This window comes from Chiloscyllium punctatum, chromosome 26, assembly GCF_047496795.1.
Source record: "Chiloscyllium punctatum isolate Juve2018m chromosome 26, sChiPun1.3, whole genome shotgun sequence".
Taxonomy (NCBI): Eukaryota; Metazoa; Chordata; class Chondrichthyes; order Orectolobiformes; family Hemiscylliidae; genus Chiloscyllium; species Chiloscyllium punctatum.
Genome location: NC_092764.1, coordinates 71,138,130 through 71,164,305, shown reverse-complemented (window position 1 = coordinate 71,164,305; position 26,176 = coordinate 71,138,130). Strand labels below are relative to the sequence as shown.

The 26,176-nt window shown below is 41.5% G+C and overlaps 1 protein-coding gene across 6 annotated transcripts in view; it reads left to right on the top strand.

Moving 5' to 3' along the window:
* st3gal2 (ST3 beta-galactoside alpha-2,3-sialyltransferase 2) overlaps positions 1–26,176 on the top strand; it is a 325,477-nt gene that overhangs the window by 103,231 nt on the left and 196,070 nt on the right. For 4 of the 6 annotated variants that reach the window (XM_072547616.1, XM_072547611.1, XM_072547614.1 and 1 more), the window contains one exon: positions 17,286–17,367. The exons of the other annotated variants lie outside the window; for them this stretch is intronic. The gene's annotated coding sequence lies outside the window, so the exon portion shown is untranslated. The remainder of the gene's footprint in view (positions 1–17,285; positions 17,368–26,176) is intronic. 6 annotated transcript variants of the gene reach the window in all.

Here is a 26,176-nt window from a genome sequence, read left to right as displayed (position 1 = left end):
ATCCACATTGATGCCATGTGGTTGGAGGATCCCAAGGCAGAAGATGAGGTGCTGTTCCTCCAAGTGACAGGTGGTTAGGGTTTGGCAATGGAAGAGCTCCACGACCTGCATGTACTTGGCGGAGTGGGAGGGGGAGTTTGAAGTGTTTGGCAATGGAGTGGTGGGGTTGGTTGGTGCGGGTGTCCCGGAGATGTTCATTGAAGTGTTCTGCCTCCCCAATGTAGAGGAGATCACATCTGGAGCAATGGATACAGTAAATGACGTGTGGAAGTGCAGGTAAAACTTTGAAGGAGGTGGAAGGCTCCTTTTAACTTCTTTGGTATGCAGTCTTCTACACACTTAGTAATGAAGGCTGTGACACTAGTTGCATACTCATTTAGGTTGGCCACGGAGTTCTTGGATATGGCCCAGTCCACTAACTCTGTGCATGCACTGGCTCAGACCAGCATTGTGCAACTTTCTGTACTGTTTCTGCTTGTAAGCTGGAAGGAGCACAGTGTTATAATCTGGTTTTCCAAAATGTAGGCAGAGGGAAGAGCAGTACGTATCCTTGATGTATGTGTGTAGCGATAGTTAAGGATGTTTGGACATCTGGTGGCACAGGAGAAAACTGATGGTACTTTGGTAGCAAACTGTTGAGGTTGGCCCGGTTAAAGTCACTGGCTATGACAAACAAGGCCTCAGGGTATTCCATCTCAAGTCTATTTGTGGTGGTGTACACTGTGATTTGCTACTATGGAAGTCAGACTGACCAGTCTTTAACTACTTGGCCTGTCCCTCACATCCTTTATGAATAGTGGTCCAATATTTGCAAATCTCCCATTCTCTGGTACCTCATCTGAGGTTTAGAAAATGGTCCGCACACCATTTTCCTCTCTGATGTCCTTTAACAATTGAGGATACAATTGTTCCAGCCCCAGTGATTATCCACCTTAAGGGAGGTCAGTCCCTCCAGTATTTCCCTTCTCATTCTGCTTATTGCATCTAATATTTCATGTTGCTCCTCTGCAACGAGGATGCATCGTCCTTCTCCTTTTGTGAAGACCGAGACAAAATGCTCATTAAGAACCATGCCCACATCTTCTGCATCCATAATCCATCCATTATTATGTAAATCTCTGATGGATCCAACCCTTTCCTTAGTTGTCCTCTTGCTCTTCACGTCCTGTCAAAACCTTTTTTAATTGGTAAAATTAAGGAAAATCCAGCATTTCTCGTATCCCCTTTGATTTCCTAAGTTACTTCTTCACTTCATTTTCTATATTGCTGTAGGCTTCTTATAGTGTTCCTTCCTTATTCTATGTTTCTGCCTTATCTTACCCTGAGTAAAATTGGAAATTGTGAACTTATCCACTTTGGTAGGAAGGATTTAAAAAAAACAAATGCAGATTGTGGCACATAAAATGGCCCTGCTTTTGACACTAACCTGTGGTTTCAGACCTATATCCAGTCTGTGAAATGACAAACACATGTTCAAGACAATACTTGCACTAGGTGTTAGCCTCACTTATTCCGCTGAAAGATAATTGTTAGGTCACAATTGGCACAGAGGACTAAGGAGGCTTTTGAAGCCTTTTGTGAGAGTTTAAGACACTCCCACACAGAGCAGACTGAACATAAGAAATGTCCCCTTGCATCGACAGCCAATCATGTTTTATAGATATTTTCCAATGACCCAATTTTTACACCGCTCTGAAGCAGGAGAGACTTGAACCCAGGCCTCCTGGTACAGAGGCACGGATACTGCCACTGAACCACAAATTCTCTCATTCATGTTTTTCATTTTGCACAGAAATCAAGTCCCATTTTCAGAGGTAGATTAGATTCCCTGCAGTATGGAAACAGGCCCTTCAGCCCAGCAAGTCACACCGACCCTCTGAAGAGTAGCCCACCCAGACCCATTCCCCTACTATATATTTACCCCTGACTAATACACCTAACACTCTGGGCAATTTAGCATAGTCAGTTCACCTGACCTGCACATCTTTGGACTGTAGGAGGAAACCGGAGCACCTAGAGGAAACCCACACAGACACGGGGAGAATATGCAAACTCCACACAGACAGTCGCCCAAGGCCGGAATCAAACCCGTGTCCCTAGTGCTAATTGTTGAAATTTCAGAGGTTGACTGACCATATCTACTTCTGTAAAACTTGAGTTTTTGACACTAAATTTTATCCAAAAATTATCCAAAAAAACCAAAGGGTTTTTACACGAATGAAATTGTTAAGGGGTTTTGAGGAAGAATGGTGTTCCATCTTTTTCGATTGTCTCACTATCAACATTCTGTCATTTTCTTTTGCTATCTTTGAAGGGCTTACCTAAAGGAACCTCCACTGGCTGAGCAAAGCTAGTTAGATCACCAGCAATGTCACTGTTTTGTAAACTAACTTTAGCGATATTATCACAGAGTTGCCAGTAAAAGACTGGCTCCTGTCAACCTGCCACCAAATGTAGTTAAAAATGAGCCAGAATGTATTTTTATTATAAAATCATTATTTATAAAATATTTATTTCCATGGAGACATACATAACACTATACACTAAATTCATCACTATCAAACTTGTCAAAAACCTAAGCTGCGCATACAAATTCATACAATTTCATTCAACTTTTTTCACAGTGCGGGAAAGAATCCCACGTTGTAGTATAGCATGCCCTGAATGTATACTGAAATCCATAAAAATCATCCTCCTCTTCATCTTCTCAACCAAATAATTTCTCCTGATTTGCTTCTTGATTGAATTATATTAGTCAACATCATCACATTGTCATCAGCTGTATTAGTCCGTCTCTACTGTCAAGTGCATTAGAAACCCCATATTTCTGGAGCGAATTGATGACAACGTCCATTCGATTTTACTTCTGGCCCCTTTAACCCATTCAGGATTGCTGACGTTATTGCCCTTAAGCTGCTTCCCACAATGAATGTCTTTCCTCCACTCAGTTCTCATTCCACCTTTTTTCTCTTGCTATCTTTGAAGGGCTCACTTAAAGAAATATCCACTGGCTGGCGAAGGCTGGTTAGACTACCAGCAATGTCACTGTTTGGCAAACTAACTTCCACAATATTCTCAACAATGTGCATTTTAACTATGTCCCAGATGAGAAGGCTTTTTTTTTTAATTGCCCTGTTCAGAAACATCAAACTTTCCTCAGCATGTTTCCAAGCCAACTTCATCCACTCAATGTTAGTCATAAAATGGATAACTAGTCCTTTTCAGAATTGTTCTCTTGCAAAAGCTTTTCTTTTGAATATCAGCATTGACCTAAATGTCATATCAAACGTCACAACAGGGCAATCTGATTCTACTCATTTCATGGCTAGTTGTTTTCACTAACAATAGTTTCTCTACAACCTTGCCACCAAATGATATCTTGAAATTCATATTCCCATTACAGACTATCTGTATCCATTTTTCTATTGATGTTTGATTCTAAACTGCTTACATGTGATTAAACCTGTCATCACATCCTTCTAGGAAAGGATGCAAAATTTATCATCTGGAATTCTAACAAGGGTAAGTGATACCCTAGTGGTATTATCACTGGACTGTTAATCCAGAGACCCAGGTAATGTTCCGGAGAGCCAGGTTTGAATCCTGGAGTTTGAATTCAATAAAAATCTAGAATTAAGAATCTAAGGATTACGTGAAACCATGCAGTTTATTAGGAAAAACCCAACTGGTTCATTAATGCCCTTTAGGAAAGGAAACCTTACCTGGACTGGCCTATAATTGACTCCAGATCCATAATAAAATGATTGACTTTTAGCAATCTGAGCAATTAGGCTGGGTAATGAATGCTGGCCCAGGCAGCAGTGCCCTCATCAGGTAAATGAATAAAAAAAACTTCAGTCACAGCACAAAGTGGTTTATCTTCGAAACCCGTTACACCATGTAGGGCAGGCTTTGAAATCTATAATGCCTAATTTTCTTGTTTGATTCTGTATGAAGATTCAAACAGATCTGTGAGAAAATAACAGTCCACTCTCAAAGCTTTCATTGACACACTTTGCAATTTAATTTTCTGACTGTGGCCACATGCTAGACTGCCCTCCGATTGCATGTTCATTCTTGGGCATCTGCCTAAGATGCATAGAGAGCTACTTCTAGCTCTAACAGTTTCCTCTGATATCTTGAGTTATTTAGCTGCTACACAATTACTTGTCTGTTCTGCAATCTAAGCGATTTCGACCTTGAACTGTGCTGCATATCTAGCATTCCTTCTTCATACCAATTTAGTATATGGGATGTCATGTGTCCTAACATATCATATATTAAGGCAGCATGGTGGCACAGTGGTTAGCACTGCTGCCTCACAGTGCCAAGAACCTGTGTTCAATTCCAACCTCAGGCAACTGTCTGTGTGGAATTTGCACATTCTCCCCGTGTCTGAATTAGTTTCCTCTGGGTGCTCCGGTTTTTTTCCCACAGGTAGGTGGATTGACCGTGCTAAATTGCCCATCATGTCCAGGGGTATGCAAGCTAGGTAGATTAGCCATAAGAAATGCAGGGTTACAGGTATAGGGGGGGTGGCTCTGAATGAGATGCTTTTTGGAGGGTCAGTGGACACAATGGGCCAACTGGCCTGCTTCCACGCTGGAGAGATTCTATGATTCTATGTCAGGAATGCAGTGCACACCAGTGTAGTGGTAGCCTTGGCAATGCTTGATGTGCATGGACACAAAGTGCTGAAAAGCTGATTTTGAGTGAAACCAAATGAATGTTCTCAACGTTATCTTTGGTACTTTTTAAAGGGTTAGAAGTGTGAGATCCAGGGGGGTTTCGGTATCTTTGCACATGAATCCTCAGAAGTCAGCCAGTCAGGAAAGCAAATGCTATATTAAAACAAATGCTGGAAATCTGAAACAAAAACAGAAACTGCTGGAGAAACCCAGAAGGTCTGGCAGTATCTGTGGCGAGACAACCGAGTTAATATTTTGAGTCATCGAGGCGTTGGGCTGTACAGCGTGAAAACAGAACCTTCAGACCACCTCGTCCATGCTGACCAGATATCCTAAATAAATCTACTCTTATTTGCCAGCATTTGGCCCATATCCTTCTAAACCTTTCCTATTCATATACCCATCCAGATGGCTTTTAAATGTTGTAATTGTACCAGCCTCCACCATTTCCTCTGGCAGCTCATTCCATACACACCATCCACTGTATTAAAATGTTGCCTGTAAGTCCCTTTTAAATCTTTCCCCTCTCACCTTAAACCTATGCCCTCTGGTTTTGGACTTTCCCACTCTGGGGAAAAGACCTTGTCTATTCAGCCTATCCATGCCCCTCCTGATTTTAGAAACCTCGATATATGGTCATCCCTCAGCCTCCAACACACCAGGGAAAATAGCCCCAGCCAATAATTCAAACGCTCCAACTCTGGTAACAGCCTCGTAAATCTTTTCTGAACTCTTTCACAATATCTTTCCTATAGCAGGGAAACCAGAATTTTATGCGCTATTTCAAAAGCGCCCGAACCAATAGCCTGTACAGCTGCAACATGACCTCCCAACGCCAATATTCAATGCATTGACCAGTAAAGGAAAGTATACCAAATGTATACCTTCACTATCTTGTCTACCTGCAACTTCACTTTCAAAGAACTATGAACCTGCACTCCAAGGTCTCTTTGTTCGACAACACTCCTTAAGACCTTGTCATTAATTGTATAAATCATGCTCTGATTTGTTTTTCCAAAATGCAGGATTTCACATTTATCTAAATGAAACTCCATTTGCCACTTCTTGGCCCATTGGCCCATCTGATCAAGAACCCCTTGTAATCTGAGGTAAATTTCTTCGCTGTCCATTGCACCTCCAATTTTGGTGTCATCTGCAAACTAACTACCTATACCTCCGATGTTCACATCCAAATCATTTATACAAATGACAAAAGGCAGTAAATGAAGCACCAATCTTTGTGGCACACCACTGGGTCACAGGCCTCTAGTCTGAAAAGCAACTTTCCACCATCACCTTCATCTTCTACCTTCAAGCCAGTCTTGTACCCTTTATTCCATGTGGTCAAACCTTGCTAAGCAGTCTACCAGGAGGAACCTTATTGAGTACCTTGCTGAAGTCCATATAGATCACGTCCACTGCTCTGCTCTCATCAATCCTTTTTATTCCTTCTTCAAAAAACTCAATCAAGTTTGTGAGACATGATTTGCAACACACAAAGCCTTGTTGACTATCCTTAATCAGTTCTTACCTTTAAAAGTATATATAAATCCTACCCCTCAGGATTCCCTCCAATAACTTGCCCACTATCACTGATGTCAAGCTCACTAGTCTATAGTTCCCTGGCGTTCCCTGACCACCTTTCTTAAATATTGACATCACATTAGCCAACCTCCAGTCGCCTGACACCTCACCTGTGGCTATTGATGATACAAATATCTCAGCAAGGGGCCCAGCAATCACTTCCCTAGCTTCCCATAGAGTTCTAGGGTACACCTGGTCAGATCCAGCACCTCCTCTGTAAAGTGAACATTTTTATTTCTCTACCCTACATATCCTCCTCCACAGTAAACACTGATGCAAAGTACCCGTTTAATATCTTCCCCCATCTTCTGCAGTTCCATATATAGACAGCCTTGCTGATCTTTTAAGAGGCTCTATTCTCTCCCTAGTTACTTCTTTGACTTTAATATATTTACAGAATCCCTTTGGATTCACTTTAACCCTATTTGCCAAAGTTATCTTGTCCCCTTTTGCCCTCCTGATTTCTCTCTTACATAAACTTCTACTACCTTTATACTTTTCTACGGATTTACTCAATCTTTGCTGTCTATACCTGACATATGCTTCCTCCTTATTCTTGACCAAAACCACAATTTCTCTAGTCACCCAGCGATCCCTGCACCTATCAAATTTGCCCTTCACCCTAATAAGAACATGCTGTTTCTAGAACTCTTGTTATGTCATTTTTAAAGGCGTCCCATTTTCCAGCCATCCCTGTATCTGCAAACATCCAACCTCAATCAACCTTTGAAAGTTCCGTCACAAATTCACCTGCACCTCCACACACACCATTTACTGAATCCGCTGCACCCGATGTGGCCTCCTATACATTGGGGAGATAGGCCGCCTACTTGCGGAACGTTTCAGAGAACACCTCTGGGACACCCGCACAAACCAACCCAACCGCCCCGTGGCTGAACACTTTAACTCCCCCTCCCACTCTGCCAAGGACATGCAGGTCCTTGGCCTCCTCATTGCCAGACCATGGCAACATGATGCCTGGAGGAAGAGCGCCTCATCTTCCACCTAGGAACCCTCCAACCATAAGGGATGAATTCAGATTTCTCCAGCTTTCTCATTTCCCCTCGCCCCACCTTATCTCAGTCCCAACACTCGGACTCAGCACCGCCTTCTTGACCTGCAATCATCTTCCTGACCTCTCTGGCCTATCACCCTCACCTTAACCTCCTTCCACCTATCGCATTCCCAACGCCCCTCCCCCAAGTCCCTCCTCCCTACCTTTTATCTTGGCACACCCTCCTCATTCCTGAAAGAAGGGCTTATGCCCGAAACATCGATTCTCCTGCTCCTTTGATGCTGCCTGACCTGCTGTGCTTTTCCAGCAACACATTTTTCAGCTCTGATCTCCAGCATCTGCAGTCCTCACTTTTCCCTTTGAAAGTTCTTGCCTACAACCATCAAAATTGGCCTTCCTCCAATTTAGAACTTCAAATTTTAGATCTGGTCTATCCTTTTAAACACTGTCTCTCATACACACGCACACTCTCACTCTCTCTCTCTCTCTCTCTAATCCAAGATGGAGGACAGAAATAAGTTGTGGCTTTAAGAGCTGCTCCTTTTTTTTGAGGTATTTTCAGTGTTGAAGCTGATTTCCTCGAATTCTAGAAGCAGCAATTACTATTTTATAAGCTGTTGCATTGTTTTGGAACTTTGGGGAGAAAAAAAAATCAAAACAGCAGCGCTTTAAAAAGGAGGAAGAGAGACTAGGGTGTGACCACATGGAAAGTGAATCAAACCGAGAAATAAACCTACATAACTGCCTGATCCAGCTATGAACTTGCACAGCAAACTGCCTCTGCCATTTAGTTTCAAGTATTTCTGGACATTGGAGTTCATCTAAGAAAAATAAACAGCGAAATTTACACCTGACTTTGGAGAAACCCTGTGTGTGGGAGCTCAGAACATGGGAGCAGCTAAGTAGCTAGTTTTTATAGTGTAGCTTCACTTCTTCTTTGTAAATCTACAAGTGATAGAGTGGTTCTTCTCTGATTATATATGTTTTTATTAAAGTCTGTCTCTTGAATAAACTTTAAACATATAAAATGTAGATGCTAAGTTAGCCTGGGACAGTGTTTTTATAGCAGTAGGACTGGGCTGTTTTCTGGGTCTGTTGATTGTTAAGGTGCAAAGATGACATTTAGCTGAGTGGTGTGCTCTTCTGGTCAGGTATGGGAGATTAGGGAGAGTTTCCATGTTATTGATGATTATGCCTGCAGGAAGCATGTTTGGTTGTGAATCCTACTGGACCACATGAATCGGTAGGAACAGCAATTAGAAGTAATGAGGAATTTACAGGAGCTGGGGCATGATGGATGGCAGTTGCAGGAAGGGAGAAAAACCGCAGATACAGTCAGGTAGATGGGTTATCTCCAGGAAAGGGAGGAGAGGATGGCAGGTAGTGCAGGAGTCTCCTGTAACTATCCCGATCTCAATCAAGTATGCTGTTTTGGAAAATGTAGGGGGTGATGGAATCTCAAGGGAATGTTGCACTGACAGCAGGTTTATGGTGGTAGGTGGTGGGCGTTTGGAACATGTTGCCAGCAGAGGTGGTAGAGGCAGGCACGGTAGATTCATTTAAGATGCGTCTGGACAGATGCATGGGTAGGTGGGGAGGAGAGGGATACAAATGCTTAGGAATTGACCGGCAGGTTTAGACAGTACATTTGGATCAGCTCAGGCTTGGAGGGCCGAAGGACCTGTTCCTGGGCTGTAAATTTTCTTTGTTCTCTTTGTTCGTTGGTACCGAGACTGGCTCTAATGTAACAAAAGGTACATCAGGTTCCAAGTGACTGATGGTAATAGGGGACTCTCTCTCCAGAGGCAAGGACAGAAATTTCTGTGATCGACAGCGATACATCACAATGGTGTGTTGCCTCCCTGGTGCCAGCATCAAAAGATATCTCAGAGTGCAGAATATTCTGAAAGTGGAGAGGGAACAACAGGAGGCTATTGTACATATTGGAACTAACTGCATAGGAAGAGGAAAAGGTGAGATTCTGAGGAGAAGATATAGGAAGTTAGGCAGAAATTTAAAAAGGAGGTCCTCAAGGGTAGTGATATCTGGATTATGCCCAGTGCCATTTGCCAGTGAGAAATAGCAGGATAGAGTAGATCAATAAGTGGCTGAGGAGCTGATAAAGGGGAGGAGGATTTGCTAAAGATGCTCAGGAGGATTTAAACTAGTGGTGATGGTGGTGTTCGGAGAGGCGGGGGGAAGTTGGGGGGTTCACACCCAGGCAGGTAGTGAGAAAAGAGATCAGTCTGAGATAGGTGCACTTGGGAAAATGAGCAAGTCAAGCAGTCAGGGCAGACAGGAACAAAGCAGAGAATGAGATAGGACTGATAAATTAAACTGTGTTTATTTCAATGCAAGAAGCGTAACAGGTGATGAACTCAGGGCATGGTTGGGGACATGGGACTGAGATATCATAGCAATTACAGGGATGGGCAGGACTGGCAGCTTAATGTTCCAGGGTATAGATGCTACAGGAAGGATAGAAGGGGGCAAGAGAGCAGGGGAGTGGAGTTTTTGATCTAGGATAACATTACAGCTCCAATTAGGGAGGATATTCTGGGGGATACGTCCAGGGAAGTTATTTGAGTGGAACTGAGAAATAAGAAAGGGATGATCACCTTATTGGGATTGTACTATAGACTCCCCAATAGACAATGGAAAATTGAGAAACAAATTTGTAGAAGATTTCAGTTATCTGTAAGAATAATAGGGTAGTTATAGGAGGGAATTTTAACTTTCCAAACATAGAATAGGATTGCCATAGTGTTAAGGGATTTGACAAGAAAATTTAACTGATTCAGTATATGGATGTACCTACTAGAGAAGGTACAAAACTTGACCTACTCTTAGGAAATAAGGCAGGGCGGGTGAGTGAGGTGTCAGTGGGGGAGCACTTTGGGCTAGTGACTGTTATTCCATTAGTTTTAAAATAGTGATGGATCTGAAATGTTGATTGTGCTATGCAAATGTTCTGATGGTCTGAGAGGTTTGGAATGTAAGAATACAGAAGTATTCTTGCAATTTTAAAGGGATTTGGTAAAAGCATGGCTCAAGCAGCTTTTTCTGTTTGGGCCTTCTTATCCAAGTAAGGATATACTTGTTTTAGAGGGACAATAACTTGTCAGATTAAGAAATATGGTTAATGAGGAGCAATTGAATAGAATATGCCAATATTCACGAGAGTTTAGAAGAGTGAATGTTGATCTCACTGGAATCTATTGAATTGTAATAAGACTTGACAGGATGGGGCTGCTTCCATTTTTATTGCTTCAGGATATGTTGTCAACCATTTAGGTTAAATTGCTAAGAAACATCTTCACCTGGAGGGCTATGAATCAATAAAGTTCATTCTTCAAAGGATTATAAATACTGCATCATTGAGTATATTTCAGACTAAGATTGCTAGATTTTTGGACACAAAAGAAATCGAGATAATTTAGGGGAGGTGAAGGAATATGGATTTAATGCTGATCATTTGTGATCTTATTTGAAACAAATAGAGAATACTGGAGAAACTCAGCAGATCTGGCAGCATCTGTGACAAGAGAAACAGATTTCTGCCAGACTCTGTTTCTGTCTCCGCAGATGCTGCTAGACCTGCTGAGTTTCTCCAGTATTCTCCATGTTTCAGATTTCCAGCATCCGCAGCATTTTCTCTTTATTATACAATCTTATCTTATGTTGGAGCAGGTTTAAGGGATCATATGGCCTACTGATGTTTCTAATGTTCCTGGGATCTTAGAGTCAAAAAGATAACAAGATTGCACACTTTCAAGTTCAGCCTGTATAAACTGGTGGAGTGATGGAATTGAGCCAGGGTGAGAAGTTTCTGCTATAACTGAATTATTTTTCCCCCGTATTGGCTAGTATTCATTTGGACAAAGGCTTTTTTTGCTAACCTTCTGCCTTGGACGTGGAGTGAGGGGTGGGGAGTTGGTGGTTCAGGATCAGGTATAGGTCTTATCAGCACATGTACAACTCCATGGCTATGGATGATGTTGCCAAGATGTGGCATGTAGATGAAGTCAAAAAAGGAGAATAGAAGAACTGGAGTGAGGGAGATGAAGAGGAGAAGGAAAAAATTCAAGATTAAAAAATAACTAACTGGATTTTTAAGATTTAAAAAAAAAATCAGATGTACACTCTAGACATTGGAGCAAAAGACTGGCTTGGAAGGAGGCCAGAGAAGCGATTGACCTTTATTCTGGATAATCCCGGGAAAGTGCAAAGACCTAAAGGTGGAAAAGAACACATATGGTTTAAGAAGCTCGAACCATTTTGGCAGGAAACAACCAGGCAAGCCTTTTGCGGGGAGTTCTGTAACATTCGGATTTAAGAGTATGCGGATGGATATTTTATTGGAAGGATGCTAGGACAGACAACTCCAAAGGGATGAGGATTTCAATGCCAAATGAAAGGCAGCTGGCAAGCAGGCCAGTAGTTGCAGCTGTGTTATGAGGCAGAAGCCTGGAATTGGGGAATCTGTTTCTTGTGCAGGGAGGGTGGAAGGATTGTTTTACAAAAGTTGAAGGTTGAGAGATTTGGATGTTACAGAAATACCTTTATACAGTTCAGAGCTGGATCTCTTAAAAATCTTTCCAAGTATTACACATGCAATGAATACATTTTGAGTGGCGGTCAATGTTGACATGCAAACAAATACATTGCCTAAAAGGAAGATTCCACAGACAGGAATTGGATGATTAAATGGCTAGCATGTACAGTAGTATTGGCTGAGTGTGGAATGTTGGTCAGGATATTAGCTGAAATGTTCAAATCATGCAACCAAGTTACCTCAGAAAACCTGAGTGTCTTCACAAGCTTTAACTGGAGTTACGTCCATCGCCAGAGCCTACATTCTTCAATTTCCTTCCCACCTCACGCTATTCTCCTCTCTAAGCTCTTGCTTTATCTCTGAAACCATTTTTCATGTTGAAGATTGCACAGTGTTTGTTGACACAGAACTCAATTGTGGGTACCTTAATCCTGTCATGCCTCACAGGAATAGTGCACTGTAAGTCAAGCCCTGTTATTCCCAGAGTAATAACAAAAGTTCAGAGTTTTTAAAAAGAAACGCCCAAAATCCTAAACTACCTAATTTTCAGGCGCAGCTTTATAGAAAGTGTGGACCTGGTTTCCCTACATAACAGAAATCACTATTACAGGTAGTTAGATTATAGTTACAGGTAAATAATTAAACTAATTTTAGTAAACTATACAGATGAAAGCTCTCAACCCCTCAAACTCTCCCTTACACACAGGCAGACATAAATGGAGAGCGGTGTGAGGGACCATGTGCAGAGGGAAAACTGTAATTTTGTAGTCTTTGTTCCCCATGGCTAACCCACCTAGCCTGCATGACCTTAGACACTATGGACAATTAAGCATGGCCAATCCAACTAACCAGCACATCTTTGAACTGTGGGAGGAAACCAGAGCACCTGGAGGAAACCCACACAGACACAGGGTTGCTTGCTGACCAGAAAATTTCTCCTCTGCTGTTCTTTTGCTGAATGCTCCATTTTTGCAAGACACAATGTGCTGGTTCACTGACACAACCACAAGCTGGTTTCCTTATCATTCAGAAACTGTGTCTGCATATTTTTGGCTACGCAAAGCTGCAGGTTTCTGTTCCAGTTTTCCAAAACTTCTCAACCCCAGCCATCGGATAACCAACCATCTTGCTATCGCAATCATCATTGATGGTTTGTGAACAATGACAAAATATTCAGCTTTGATTGTTAACCACTTCTTGGCTCCAGTTCATCTGCACATTGCTTGAATCCATAGATATGCAAACAGGGTTCCCAAAAGCTACCAATTTCCTGACTTTGAAAACATGCAGTCAGCCTTGAAAATCCCTGCTTTCGAAACAACTCTCCTGTTTCTCTCCATAGTTTCTAAGAAGTGCCAAAATAAAACCACAGTCTTGACGATAGACAAGCCTTTTATTATTTCACCCAACCATGCAAACAACAACCTCCAGTCTTGAGATAACAAACAAAAGTGGGAATCCTGTTTGGTGCGATGACCCACCATAGAGTCAAAGAGTCGTACAGTGTAGAAACAGACCATTAAGTCCAACTTGTCCATGCCGACCAGATATCCTAGATTGGCATGCAGTCCAACTTGAGTTCCTCAGTTTTCATTTTTTGTAATGATGGGAGGTTCTCACTCTTAAGTGAACGAGATTGCATGCCCTGAAAAGCCACAAATAACATTTCAGAATCTAGATCGGAAATGAGATTGTAATTAAAACTCTTAACCAGTGGAAGCATTGGAGCTCTGACTTATTCCACCTTAGATTCTCAGGATAAAGGATTCACTGGGGAAGACTGGCTTTATTAGACATAACTATTTCCTAGGCACAGTGAGAGAGGACCTTCTTCTGAAATCTTATAGACTTGGGCTCCAAATCCATGTGATCTGACATTACTTATACATCACTCATTTTGCTGCTCAGGAGCTACTCTCAGCGAATCCTTACTGAATAATTTCAGCCCTGCACATTGGGTAATAGAGTGTTGCCTCTCTGCAGGGGCACAGCCATAAATGAGAGAACCACCTGTAGGGGACAATAAAGCAATCCCTCATCCTCAGAGTCTAAGATGGAATCAGCTAGAGTTCTAATATGTTTTTCCATAACTTGGCCCATAGACTAGTATGTCTCAGCATTACAAGTGCACATCTAAATACTACTAAAATGCATGAGGGTTTCTTACAGGCAGGAAGTTTCAGGTTCCCACAACCCTTTGGCTAAAAATATTTTCCTCACATCTCGACATCTTTGGCCCCTTGCATTAAATCTATGCACCCTGGTCATTAATCTCTCCGTTAAACAGAAAGCTTTCTTCCAGTCTACCAGATCTATTCCCCTCAAAATTTTATACATCTCAATCTTATCTCCTCTCAATCTCCTCTGCTGTCAGGAAAGCAACCCCAGTCTGTTCATCCTTTCTTCATAACTAAAACTCTCCAGCTCAGGCAGCATCTTGGTAAATTACCTCGACATCTTGTCTAGTTCTATCATATGCCTCTTATAAAGTGGATTCAGGAACTGCTCACTATAATCTTGCTGTGGCCTAACCAACGTTTTATATAGTTTCAACACAACCTGCCTACACTTAAACTCTATGCCTCAACAAATAAAGGCAGGTATACCACATGCAAAGCAAGTAGACCACATTTTATTTTCAAGATACTTGCCTGTTAAATAATGTTATAAGATTCCACAGATTCAAACTCCTTCTGATTCCTCTTCATTTAAGGGTTCCTAGTGTTCAAATGCCTTGCCATTTACTTTGTAAGGAATTCCAAGTGTAGTGATCTGTTTAAATTTACTTTGAGCTTAGTGAATTCCAATTGCAATGCCTTCCATGATACAGAGTGCAAATTGGACAGCTTTCCATTCAGACCCTTCTAGGTAATTCCAAGTTAAGGAACCCCTTTCCATTCACTTGCAATGTAAGAATTGGATGAGGAAGTGGAAGAGTGGGTTATTAAGTTTGCCGATGACATAAAGGTTGGTGAAGTGGTGGATGGTATGGAGGGCTGTTGTAGGTTGCAATGGGATATTGACAGGATACAGGACTGGGCTGAGAAGTGGCGGATGGAGTTCGACTTGGAAAAGTGTGAATTAATTAATTTTGGAATGTTGACTTTGAATGCAGAATACAGGATTCTTGGCAGTATGGAGGAATAGAGGGATCTTAGGGTCCATGTCCATAGTTCCCTCAAAGCTGCCACACAAGTTGATAGAGTGGTAAAGAAGGCATATGGTGTGTTGGCTTTCATTAGCAGGAGTTCGAGTTTAAGAGCTGCGAAATTATGCTGCAGCTGTATAAAGCCCTGGTGAGATCACACTTGGAATATTGTGTTCAGTTCAGGTTGCCTCATTATAGGATGGATGTGGAAGCTTTTGAGAGGGTGCAGAGGAGATTTACCAGGATACTCCCTGGACTGGAGGGCATGTCTTATGAAGTAAGGTTGAGGGAGCTAGGACCTTTCTCATTGGAGTAAAGGAGGTGACTTGGTAGAGGTCCACAAGATGCTGAGAGGCATGGATAGAGTGATAGCCAGAGACTTTTTTTTCTAGGCTGGAAATGGCTATCACGAGGGGGCATTATTTTAAGATGATTGGAGGAAGGTTTACGGGAGATAACAGAAGTAGGATCCTTACACACACACTGGTAGGTGCATGGAATGCACTGCCAGAGTAGTGGTAGAGTCAGATAACTTAGGGACATTTAAGCGACTGAATGATGGTAAAATGTAGAGTACGTAGGTTAGACTGATCTTAGAATAGGACAAAAGGTTGGCACAACATCAAGGGCCAAAGAGTCTGTACTGTGCTGTACTGTTCATTAGAGAGTGACAGCTACTGCCGAGCTTAACCTGAGGGGCAAGGCAAGGGGCAGGTTTGAGTAGGTGGGACCTTAACTGTAACCTCAGCCAGTGGGGGAATTGAGCGATAGGCACCACTCTACATTGCTAATCAGTCTTCCAGCCAACTTAGCTAACTGACCTCCACATGTATCCGTGTGCTAGATGACATTCCTAATCCAAGCATTTATCCTCTAGGCAATTCTGTTTGTCAAAAGACTGAATGTTGCTCAGTTATTCACCATTGAGCACCAAGTAAACTTTTGTTCAAATTGTTGCAGTCTTTGAAATTGGACCACCATTTCCTTTCCTACAACTTGCGTTGCCCCCTTTTCTCCACTCGATTAAGTTTGATTCGTTACTGTCATATGTACCAAAATACAGTGAAAAGTGTTGTTATATGTGCTTTTTACAAGCAGATTGCTCTATGTAACTACATCAGGGTAACAACACAGATGCAGGATACAATATTACAACTGTTGAAAAGGTGTAGAGAGAGATCAACATTAACATTAAAGAGGTCCTTCGAAAGTTTGGTAACATCAAGAAGAAGCTGTTCTTGAATCAGTTTGTATGTGGATATACGAACCTTTATGTCTTCTGCCTGATGGAAGAGGGTAGAAGAGAGTTGAATGTGGGGTGGGAGGGATCTTCGATTATGTTAGCTGCTTTTCTGAAGCAGCAGGAAGTATAGATGGAGTCATAGAGATGTACAGCATGGAAACAGATCCTTCAGTCCAACCCGTCCATGCCGACCAGATATCCCAACAATGGATGAAAAACTGGTTTGTGTGATGGAATGGTCTGTGTTCACAACTCTGTCACTTCTTTCAGTCTTGAGAAGAGCAGTGAACATTTCAGGATATTTTGGGGACTTGTGGGGTCAGGTTCCCCCTATACTTTTTGACCACTGGTGCCAGCAGTAAATACTATCAACACCCAGCAACATTCGACAGGACCTTCCAAGCTCTCAACCTCTGTCACTGAGAAGGACAAAAAAAAATTTTAAATGTGTTCTCGGTTTACTTTTAAATTAGTAATTAATACTCTGGCTATAGAACAATCTTGAGGAAATGGTCATTTTTGCTTGCATTTTAGGAAAACCTATTTAAGCAGAAAGAACATTACTTGGCAAACTAGCTTTATTTCATCAGAATTAGATCACATTTTGAAAGGGAAATGTGAGAATTGACTTCTCCGAAGACTTTGTTTTGTTGCCCAGTTTCAAAGTGTTTGCAGTATAGTTGCTGATAAAGCTGAGTAAATTTAGCATCAAATCTCTATCGAGATTTAAACCTGTTCTATTAATTAGAAAGCAGTTTCAGCTTTGCAAAAGGCAGCATTACATTTTGGACAAGCACCATGAACCTTATGTATTCACGATTGAAACACAGTAACAGGAAAATCATGAGGAATAGAAAAATAACTTCAATGCTGCTTTAAAAAAGAGATGTGATGCCTAAGTTTTTCATTATGCGCCCATCAGGACAGGATCCACAAGAATAACAAATTTCAAAGGGATTAAGAATTTATACTGTGTACAAAGAGGGTACCAAATGTTTGGCAAGTGATCCAAGCAGAAATAACCAATCAGTACCCTCTTCTTTATGTCATAGGTTGTCACTGCTGTGAGATTTGGGACTACTTGCTATCTGTTCTGTCAAGGATTTGGACCCAGGAACTTCGATATCGTTCACGGTAAGGATGGTGAGTGGCTCGGAGGGGAACTTGTAGGTGGTGATGTTCCCATGTAGCAACTGCCCTCGTGTGTTTGGAAGGTGCTGTTGAAGGAGTGTTGATGTTTCTGGGCACAAATGGTATTTGCTGCAGGCACCAATGCTTCAAAGGTCAGGTGATGGCAAGTGAATGTGCTCCAAAAGGCCCACAATCGCCCAAAATACACATCATTTGGGCTGAAGGAAATGGTGAGGAGCTGCTCTGTCAATCACAGGCTGCTTCTGCTCCATGCTTGTTCCTGAGTGGTCCATGAATGAGCAGGGGAGAGAAACAAGCCTGTGATTGGACGACAGCCAGCATTTAGGTCAGGCCCTGTGCCCTGAGGAATGTCGTCTTTGAACTGAAGGCATCGAGGGAGCTGATGTGATCCAGGAGCAATGGGCCAAGAGTCACCTGTTTGAGGAGGGTATCTGCTCAATGGGTCTGGTGAGAGAGGCAGGACCCAGTCGGGAGGGTCCTTTGAGGGTTGTGGCCCCATTCATAAACAGATTGAGAATTGGGCAGCGCAGATTTAAAGAGTTATGCAAAAGGAGTAAATGCAACGTGAGCAAAACATAGGGTCTGGAAGGCAAGTATGGGGGAGGTTGGTTAAACTGAGGCATTCAAGAGGGCAAAGGATGATTGCTTAAACATAAACAACATAAAGGGCATGGGAAAAGACAGGACGTTGGCTTTAGCTTAAAATACTCAGAGCTAGTACAGCCATCTGGGCTGAATGGCCTCCTTTCCACCTTAACAATTCTGTCAGGAGCAGGAATAAATTAGTGATTCTCTCATTTCACTCTAATGTCTCTGTGCCTACCCATTTATTGGTATATTTTATGCCACAACATCTGTCTGCTAGGAAATGTCAGGAGACAGTGACATGGTGATTTGAATTCTTAAGCCAGTTTCCCTCTGTGTCACCCCCAGAGCCAGTATAATACCAGCAGGAGACAGGCAGAAAATTAATCCAATGTCTTTTTTTCCCCCAACAACAGCTTTGAAATGTTAAAATTCAGTCAGTTTGCCACTGCAAGACTCCCTGCTTCTTGTTCTTCCATCCAAAGCTTTTAAATCCAATTCAGGAAAACAAGCTGTGAAGACGAGATTTTTAGCTGGAAATGGAGCTTGGTCTGATCAGACTTATAATGCATTGCAATTCAAATAGGAGATTGAAAGTGTTTTAATTGTTACATTGCACTAATTCAAGGAAAGTGATTAAACATTACTGCAGCAAATTTATTTGCTTCTATTAATTGAGGGCACAGGGATGAGTGGTCAATAATGAATGGATTAAGGTGACCTTTATTTGACAAGAAGATCTGTGGGACAAGGAGAATTCAGTATTTTCATTTTCTGTCTATTTTATCTGTCTTTTAAAACGATAGTTTCCGTTCTATTGCAATAATGTTTGCCCCGATGATTTAAATGACAAGTAATAGGCAAATTAGATGTATCAATTTTGAATATCTAAATTCGCTCAAACTTGACAGTTAGTTGTGACAAAACAAAAACAACATGTACTTAAATGTGCCATGTTCCTAGAAAAATATCCCAGGTCTTCACTGAAGCGTAATGAAAAATTGCAGTGTGTGATGCGTTACAGTTCACTCAGGGAGTCTGAGTTACTATGGCAACACGTACCTTTTGCCTGCTTGATGTAAACTGGAGCTATGCGAATGAAAGCAAGGGCCCCAACTTTTTTTCTGTCGTCTGGCTGACCTGGAATCTCTCTCAATGTTGCTGTCTGCCTTTGGTTTGTGCTGGAGGGTATCTAGATTCATACTCTGTCTGTTTGAAAGGGGTGAGCTGCATTTTGAGAATTCAAGACAAGGTGGTCATTTATAAGGGCGGAGAGGTACCTAAGAGGGCAGCGTTAGAGAATGAGGATTTGTGAGATTTTGTGTAGGAATAGAGACAATTACAGAGATATGGAGGAATGAAGTAGAGGCGACTAGACAAGGGCCTGAGCCCTGGTGAGACAAAGGACATGAATTCCTCCGTGTATCAATGGAAAGCAGTTTCAGAGCGTTCAAAGTAGGAAATGCTTTTCGTAATTAGTTATGACCATGGGTAGCTTAGCCACACAGATCAAGAAGATTCCAAGTTGAATTTATGCCACATTATCTGGTCTCGGGCAGTTTGGAATACTATAATAGGCCTCAATAGCTCTGGGTTAGGAAAAGGAATATTGGCCAGGGTTCCTTATTCCACTGGCCCCCGTCATTCAAGTGTAAACAGTATCACACTTGTTTGTAAATAGTCTGTCCATAGTCATTATTTAGGCTGACACAATAAATATTGGTCACTGGGGAAATAGACAGGGACTTTAGTGTCTATACAAAGCTGCAAATGATCTTATCATATTTCTTTTACAATAACAGCAACAGCTTATGTTTATATAATATCTGTTGTAATACAAAAGTCTGACATTTCTCACAGGAGTATTATCAAACAGGATACAGGTTATAAAGACTTGGTTAAAGAGGCATGTTTCATTAATGTTTTAGATGGGAAAGAGAGACAGAGGTTCAAGAGGCACATTCCAAAGCAGAAGGTCTAGGTAACTGAAGGCATGGCTATTATTAGCCTAACATTGCAGTTAACAAAGAGGCAAACATCGAAAAAAATGATGATATCTCAGCTGGTTGTAGAATGGGAGGAGGGTAGACAGACGGAGCAAATTCATGGAGAGAATTTAAGGGCAAGGATGAACATTTATTTCCTCCTTACTCATTCAGTAATTGTGAGAGTCAAATGCACAGGGAGTTTTTAACAATTTGTACCATTGTATGTGTACCTATATGTAGGATTGTAAAAGATATCACCAAGTTACTGTAAAACTGGGTGTGTTGCTGGGAAAGCACAGCAGGTCAGGCAGCATCCAAGGAGCAGAATTCCTGATGAAGGGCTTATGCCCGAAATGTCAGTTCTCACTTTCTCTTACCATAAAACTATGCTTAGGTGTTCACGCTTTTCAACCTTGAAATAATATAAATTCACATAGAATGTTACTTTTATGAATTAAGATTTTTGAAAACTAATTTTTTTAAAATCAGACTTATACAATCTTGCTATAACTCTAAATAAAAATAGGAAATACTGGCTACTCTGAGCACAACTATCAATGTCTTAAAAAAGAGATTGAGGTGAATTGAATATCATTAGGGGCAATAGATTAGAGCAGAGAATGCACCATTTACACTGAGCCTTCATTGATTAAGTTGTGTTTGCTATACCACAGTAGTTTCTGCAAACTCTTTCCATGTTACTCTATATTCATTATTTCTGAAATCTTTGTGAGCTATTATTTAACGACATTATCTTTGTGCAGGTTTATAAAATATCATATATGCTGTTCATCTGAACATTGCCTTATCAGTAGGTTCACAATTCATGCTGCACCCTCCATACTTTGCAGCTAGCTGGTTATAGTTTTCAGATGGCGTAAATTGGAACAATAGAAACTTAACGCGATGGAAAGAAATGCATTTAGCCCATTGTAAGGGTTCTCTGTTGGAATAGACTGAAACTAGTTGTTGTGGTTCTGTTCGCCGAGCTGGGAATTTGTGTTGCAGACGTTTCGTCCCCTGTCTAGGTGACATCCTCAGTGCTTGGGAGCCTCCTGTGAAGCGCTTCTGTGATGTTTCCTCCGGCATTTGTAGTGGTTTGAATCTGCCGCATCCAGTTGTCAGTTCTAGCTGTCCGCTGCAGTGGCCGGTATATTGGGTCCAGGGTCGATGTGCTTATTGATAGAATCTGATTATGGGTGAGCCCACGGGTGTGCCGTTGATTTGTTTGTACAGTGTTCAGCTCTATCGACAAAACCCTAGCCAGAGAAACAATAGTCAACCTGCTGGACGTACAGAACAGACAACAATATGGGGAACCTATCAACAAAGACGGCATACTCAAACTACTGGACCTGTGCCTCACAACGCACTTCACATTTAACAACCAAATATATGAACAGATCAACAGCACACCCATGGGCTCACCCATCTCTGGACTCACAGCAGAAGCGGTAATGCAAAGATTAGAACAAACGGTCTTACCGCAAATTCAACCCAAACTCTCGGTCAGATATGTGGATGACACCTTTGTAATCATTAACAACACAGAAATAGAGAACACACACCGGATCATCAACACCACACTCACAGGAATCCGATTCACGAGAGAGGAAGAAAAGGACAACCAACTCCCATTCCTAGACGTGATGGTACAGAGAGCACCAAACGGAGAATTAACTCCAAAGATTTCCAGGAAAACCACACACACAGACCAAGTCCTGAACTACGAAAGCAACCACCCCAACCACACAAAAGAAGTTGCATCAAGACACTATTCAAAAGGACCACAACACACTTCAGTACACCAGAACTGCAAAAAGAGGAAGAAGAACACCTCTACAATGTATTCGCCAAAAACAGATACCCCCGCAATTTCATCAGCAGATGCCTCAGGGAAAGACAATGGAATGAGGACATACCGCAACCCAAAGGACTAGCCACGTTACCATACATCAAGAACATTTCTGAACTGACAGCCCAGACTACTGCGACCACTAGGACTCATAACAGCACAAAAACCAACAGCCACTCTCAGACAACAACTCACCAGAACGAAGGACCCGATACCCAGCATGAGCAAAACCAATGTAGTGTACAAAATCCCATGCAAGGACTGCACAAAACACTACATAGGACAAACAGGAAGACAGCTAACGATCCGTATCCGTGAATACCAATTAGCCACGAAACGACACAACCAGCTATCCTTAGTAGCCACACACTCAGATGACAAGCAACATGAATTCGATTGGGACAAGCCAAACAGAGAACAGCCAGGGAATTCCTAGAGGCATAGAATCTGTGGATGAGTGCCATCAACAGACACATTGACCTGGACCCAATTACCGGCCACTGCAGTGGACAGCTGGAACTGACATCCGGAAGCGGCAGAGGCAAACCACTATAAATGCCAGAGGAAGCATCACAGAAGCGCTTCACAGGAGGCTCCCAAGCACTGAGGATGTCACCTAGACAGGGGACGAAACACAAATTCCCAGCTCGGCAAACAGAACCACAACAACGAGCACCCGAGCTACAAATCTTCTCACAAATTTTGAAGACTGAAACTAGTCCCACTGCTCAGTCGTTCCCTTGAAGTCCTATGCAATGTGCTCTATTTCATGTGTTTATTCATTCTTTCTGCATAAAGAGATTCTAAACCGCTCTCTTTTCTCTTATAACAACACTTTCAATTGAATTACCTTAGTTATTGCCTGACCTACAGGAAGCCATGATTAAGTGATTATACTGTTAGGTTAGAGGATGAGCGTTGTGCATTCAAGCCTTGACACCAGCTTGTTTCACACTGTACAAAATGGCGCTAACATATCAATGTAGAACTGGAGCAACTGTTGGTATGTCTTGGATGAGTCATTAATCATTCCCAGACTGCTCTCTGGTGTGGACATCAAAGCCCCATGGTATGATTCATTGAGGAATAGGGGAGTTCTGCGCAGTGTCGTGACCAATATTTGTTCCTTGACTAATGTCGCTAGTTCTAATTATCAATCCAATATAGTATTGCCTTTTCTAGGAGACGTACTGTGAGCAAATTGGCTGTCCCATTTCCAACACAGTAACAGTAGTGGCCAGTTTATATTGGCGTACATCCCTGAAAATCCCAGTGCAGTGCCCAAGTAAGTTGGTGCATTTACATCATGTGCATGACTGTGGCTACGCAGAACAATTTCAAGGATTTGTGCACTTCAATAACTACCAGCACACTCCCAAAAAGGAAATGAGAGTACATTGAAGACTACACTTCAAAAGTAATTCATTAGCTGAGCAGCACTTTAAGAAGTGGGAGATGCTATGTAAATACAAGATTTTGTGTTTTTTTTCTCTTTCCTCTTTCCTTCCCTAGTCCTATTGTGAAGACACTATAGTGTTAATTAAATTGCTCTTAGCTTTCTTTGTTGCGGTGGAAAAAACTGTATTTCAAGTTCCTGCTTCAAAATGCATTTCTCTTACCTTGAATATTATTGTCCTGTGGAATTCACTTTATAGAAAGAGCACTCAGTTTTAAAGTCCTTTGTAAAATTTGTGTCAAAAAGCTTAATGAATATTTCATGCAAATTTATCATAATGTATTTACTCTCTATTGCTATCTAAGACAGCATTCTGCAGTTCAACCTTCTTGGTTTTATCTGCAGTCACACTTCTAAGAAGTAATATACTTCTACCATAGGGTCCTCTAATCCTCCACATGCTTCAGTGGATTTCCTTTTCGCATTTACCACGTTTCTTTCTTCGCAAATTTCATTACTTTGGGTTAAGTTGACCTTGCCCTTTACCCATTCCATCGAATGTCCTCGAGACGTGTACAGCTCTCACTATTTTCCAGCCGTCCCTACTTTAACATTATCAACACCTTTTAAAGTGATGTTCTTTGATCATAATTTTCTTTCAATGCTCTGTTTCTCTTTGCCTTGCTCTAATGCAAAGCAATTAGGGAACAGATCTATTTATGATAGGACATGGAAAAGTGTGTCTTTAAAATGTTCCATTTTTCCCCTCCGGGTCAGAGGAAAAGGCAATTATATGGGACAGCATTGGACTATTTAGAAGCATTAACATTTTCTCCTAGCAATATGCCTTTGACTTTATGATCATTATATGAGCTGACAGTCATGTTCATATAATGGGTTGGCCAAAGAGCCGTTGGTAAAGAAAAAGTCAAGTATTTAGTTTATTTCAGCTTGTATTAGACCTGTTTTACATCTGGGCTGTTGGTATGTAATGGATATGGATTTTGTAATGAGATCTAAGAAAAGCAACATTCATCTAAAACATTCTGGGCAGCTCGGTTAAGCTGCTGCTGATGAACCTTTGTAATGTTACCGTGCTGGGGCTGAGGAGATGCTGTTCCTCATAATAATCTTATACTGTATATGATGCAATTATGACACTCCATTGTCAAGGAATCTGACACTTCCAACACTTTTTTTTTCTTACTAATTTAAAGCCACTCAATTTCTTTTTGAGTTTAATTCCTGGAAGATGAGACCTTCAGAAAACAATGTAACACTTCCACCATTTGTAGATTAGTGAATAGAGTTTATTTGTATTTCTATAACTGAACTTACTGCCACCTACCAATTTGTAGGTTGTAGCTATTGGCTGTCAAAGCAGATTTCAGAATATTCTGCAACATTCACCACATATTAATATCTGATAATTTAATCTGCTAATGCACAATTTGCAAACAACAAACACATCTGAATTGAGGCCTGCTTCAAGAAGAGCTGGGCTTGGAAATTATTTTCAACATTGGATCCTTGGAGATGTACTCGCTGTTAGATTTATAGAGATGCAGACAATATTCATTATACCAGTATTGTACCTCACACGTGTCCCACTGTGTTCTGAGCCAATCAATCAGTTTTGAAATCAATGTAAGTAGCATTGTTTACAAACAGATGCAGCAGTAAATCCTAAGGATCTATCCTTTGCCTCATTCTATTTGTCATCTGCAAAATTAGCAAAACACGTCCTTTTTTATATATATGTTTTGTCGAGCCAATTCTACTTAACTGCCATCTCCCTCCACTGGCTCTGTGCCGTTTGATAACTTGGCCAATCTTGGGTGAGCCAAACATATTTCAGTTAAACATCGGGTTAACCAAAACAGTTTGTGACCACCACCATAAACTCTGTGCCACTGATTACATTCTCCTCATAGGCCCATTATCTCTGACTGAAGCAAATTGTTCAAATCCTCAGCAACCCATTCAACTTTGAGAATAACTTTCAACGCATTTACTTTCTGTGATAAAGTCCACCGAGTTCCCACTGTAATAACAGTTTATATACATTCCTAGACTTTAGCCTATCGAATGCTGAAACACCCATCTGTGTTTTGTTCGAACCATCCATAACTATTCCAGTGCTGTCCTAGCTGGCATTTCTTCTGCCAGCCTCCAGTAACTAGAGTTCTTCCAATACTCTACTGTCGATAACTAAAGTTGTGTTGAATCACTGTTATCACTCTGCTTACTGATTTACGTTGGCTCTTAGTTTAATAACATTTAGTTTTGAACTTCTCATTCTTGTGATTAAGTTTGTCCATGACCAAGCCCTCACCCTTTCAACTGTCTTGCATCCCCAAAAGCCTGCAATGACGATTAGTACTCCATTGTCTTGTGAAATTTCCACTTCCTTTGACTGAACAGAGTATTCTGTTCTTTAGTTATTTAGGTCCTAGTATCTCGAATGCTCTGTCCACTTTTTTATCTATTTTTCTTCAGTTTTCTTTTACTTACCTTCTTGTTAAGAGTGGTGGTAGTGTGGGTCCAGCATGGATGCACGATAGGTTTTTGGATTCCTAGTAATGGAGGTGAGTTTGAGTCTACTTTGAGACCCAGTAGCATTGGTGAGGTCAGACCACAGTGTGGACTCAGGTCGTGTTTGGCCTAGTATAGACCCGATAGCATCGGTGAGGTTAGATCAGCAAGAACTCATGGTGGCAGCATTGGTGGAAGTGAGATTGCGCTGAAGAATGGGGACTCTGTTCCCACAGTAGCAAAGGGACTCAAGGATGGCCTTCTGCTTCCTACTAGTGATGGTCTCAGCATCGGGGTAAAGGAGCACCCAGATCCAGGCGATGGCTAAGTTATTAACAAGAAGGGCTGTAAGATTCAGCACTTCTTTATTTTCTATGTCTACATTCTAATCTTTGGCTTATTTTTCTGTGTTTCAAGATGGTGCCAAAGTAT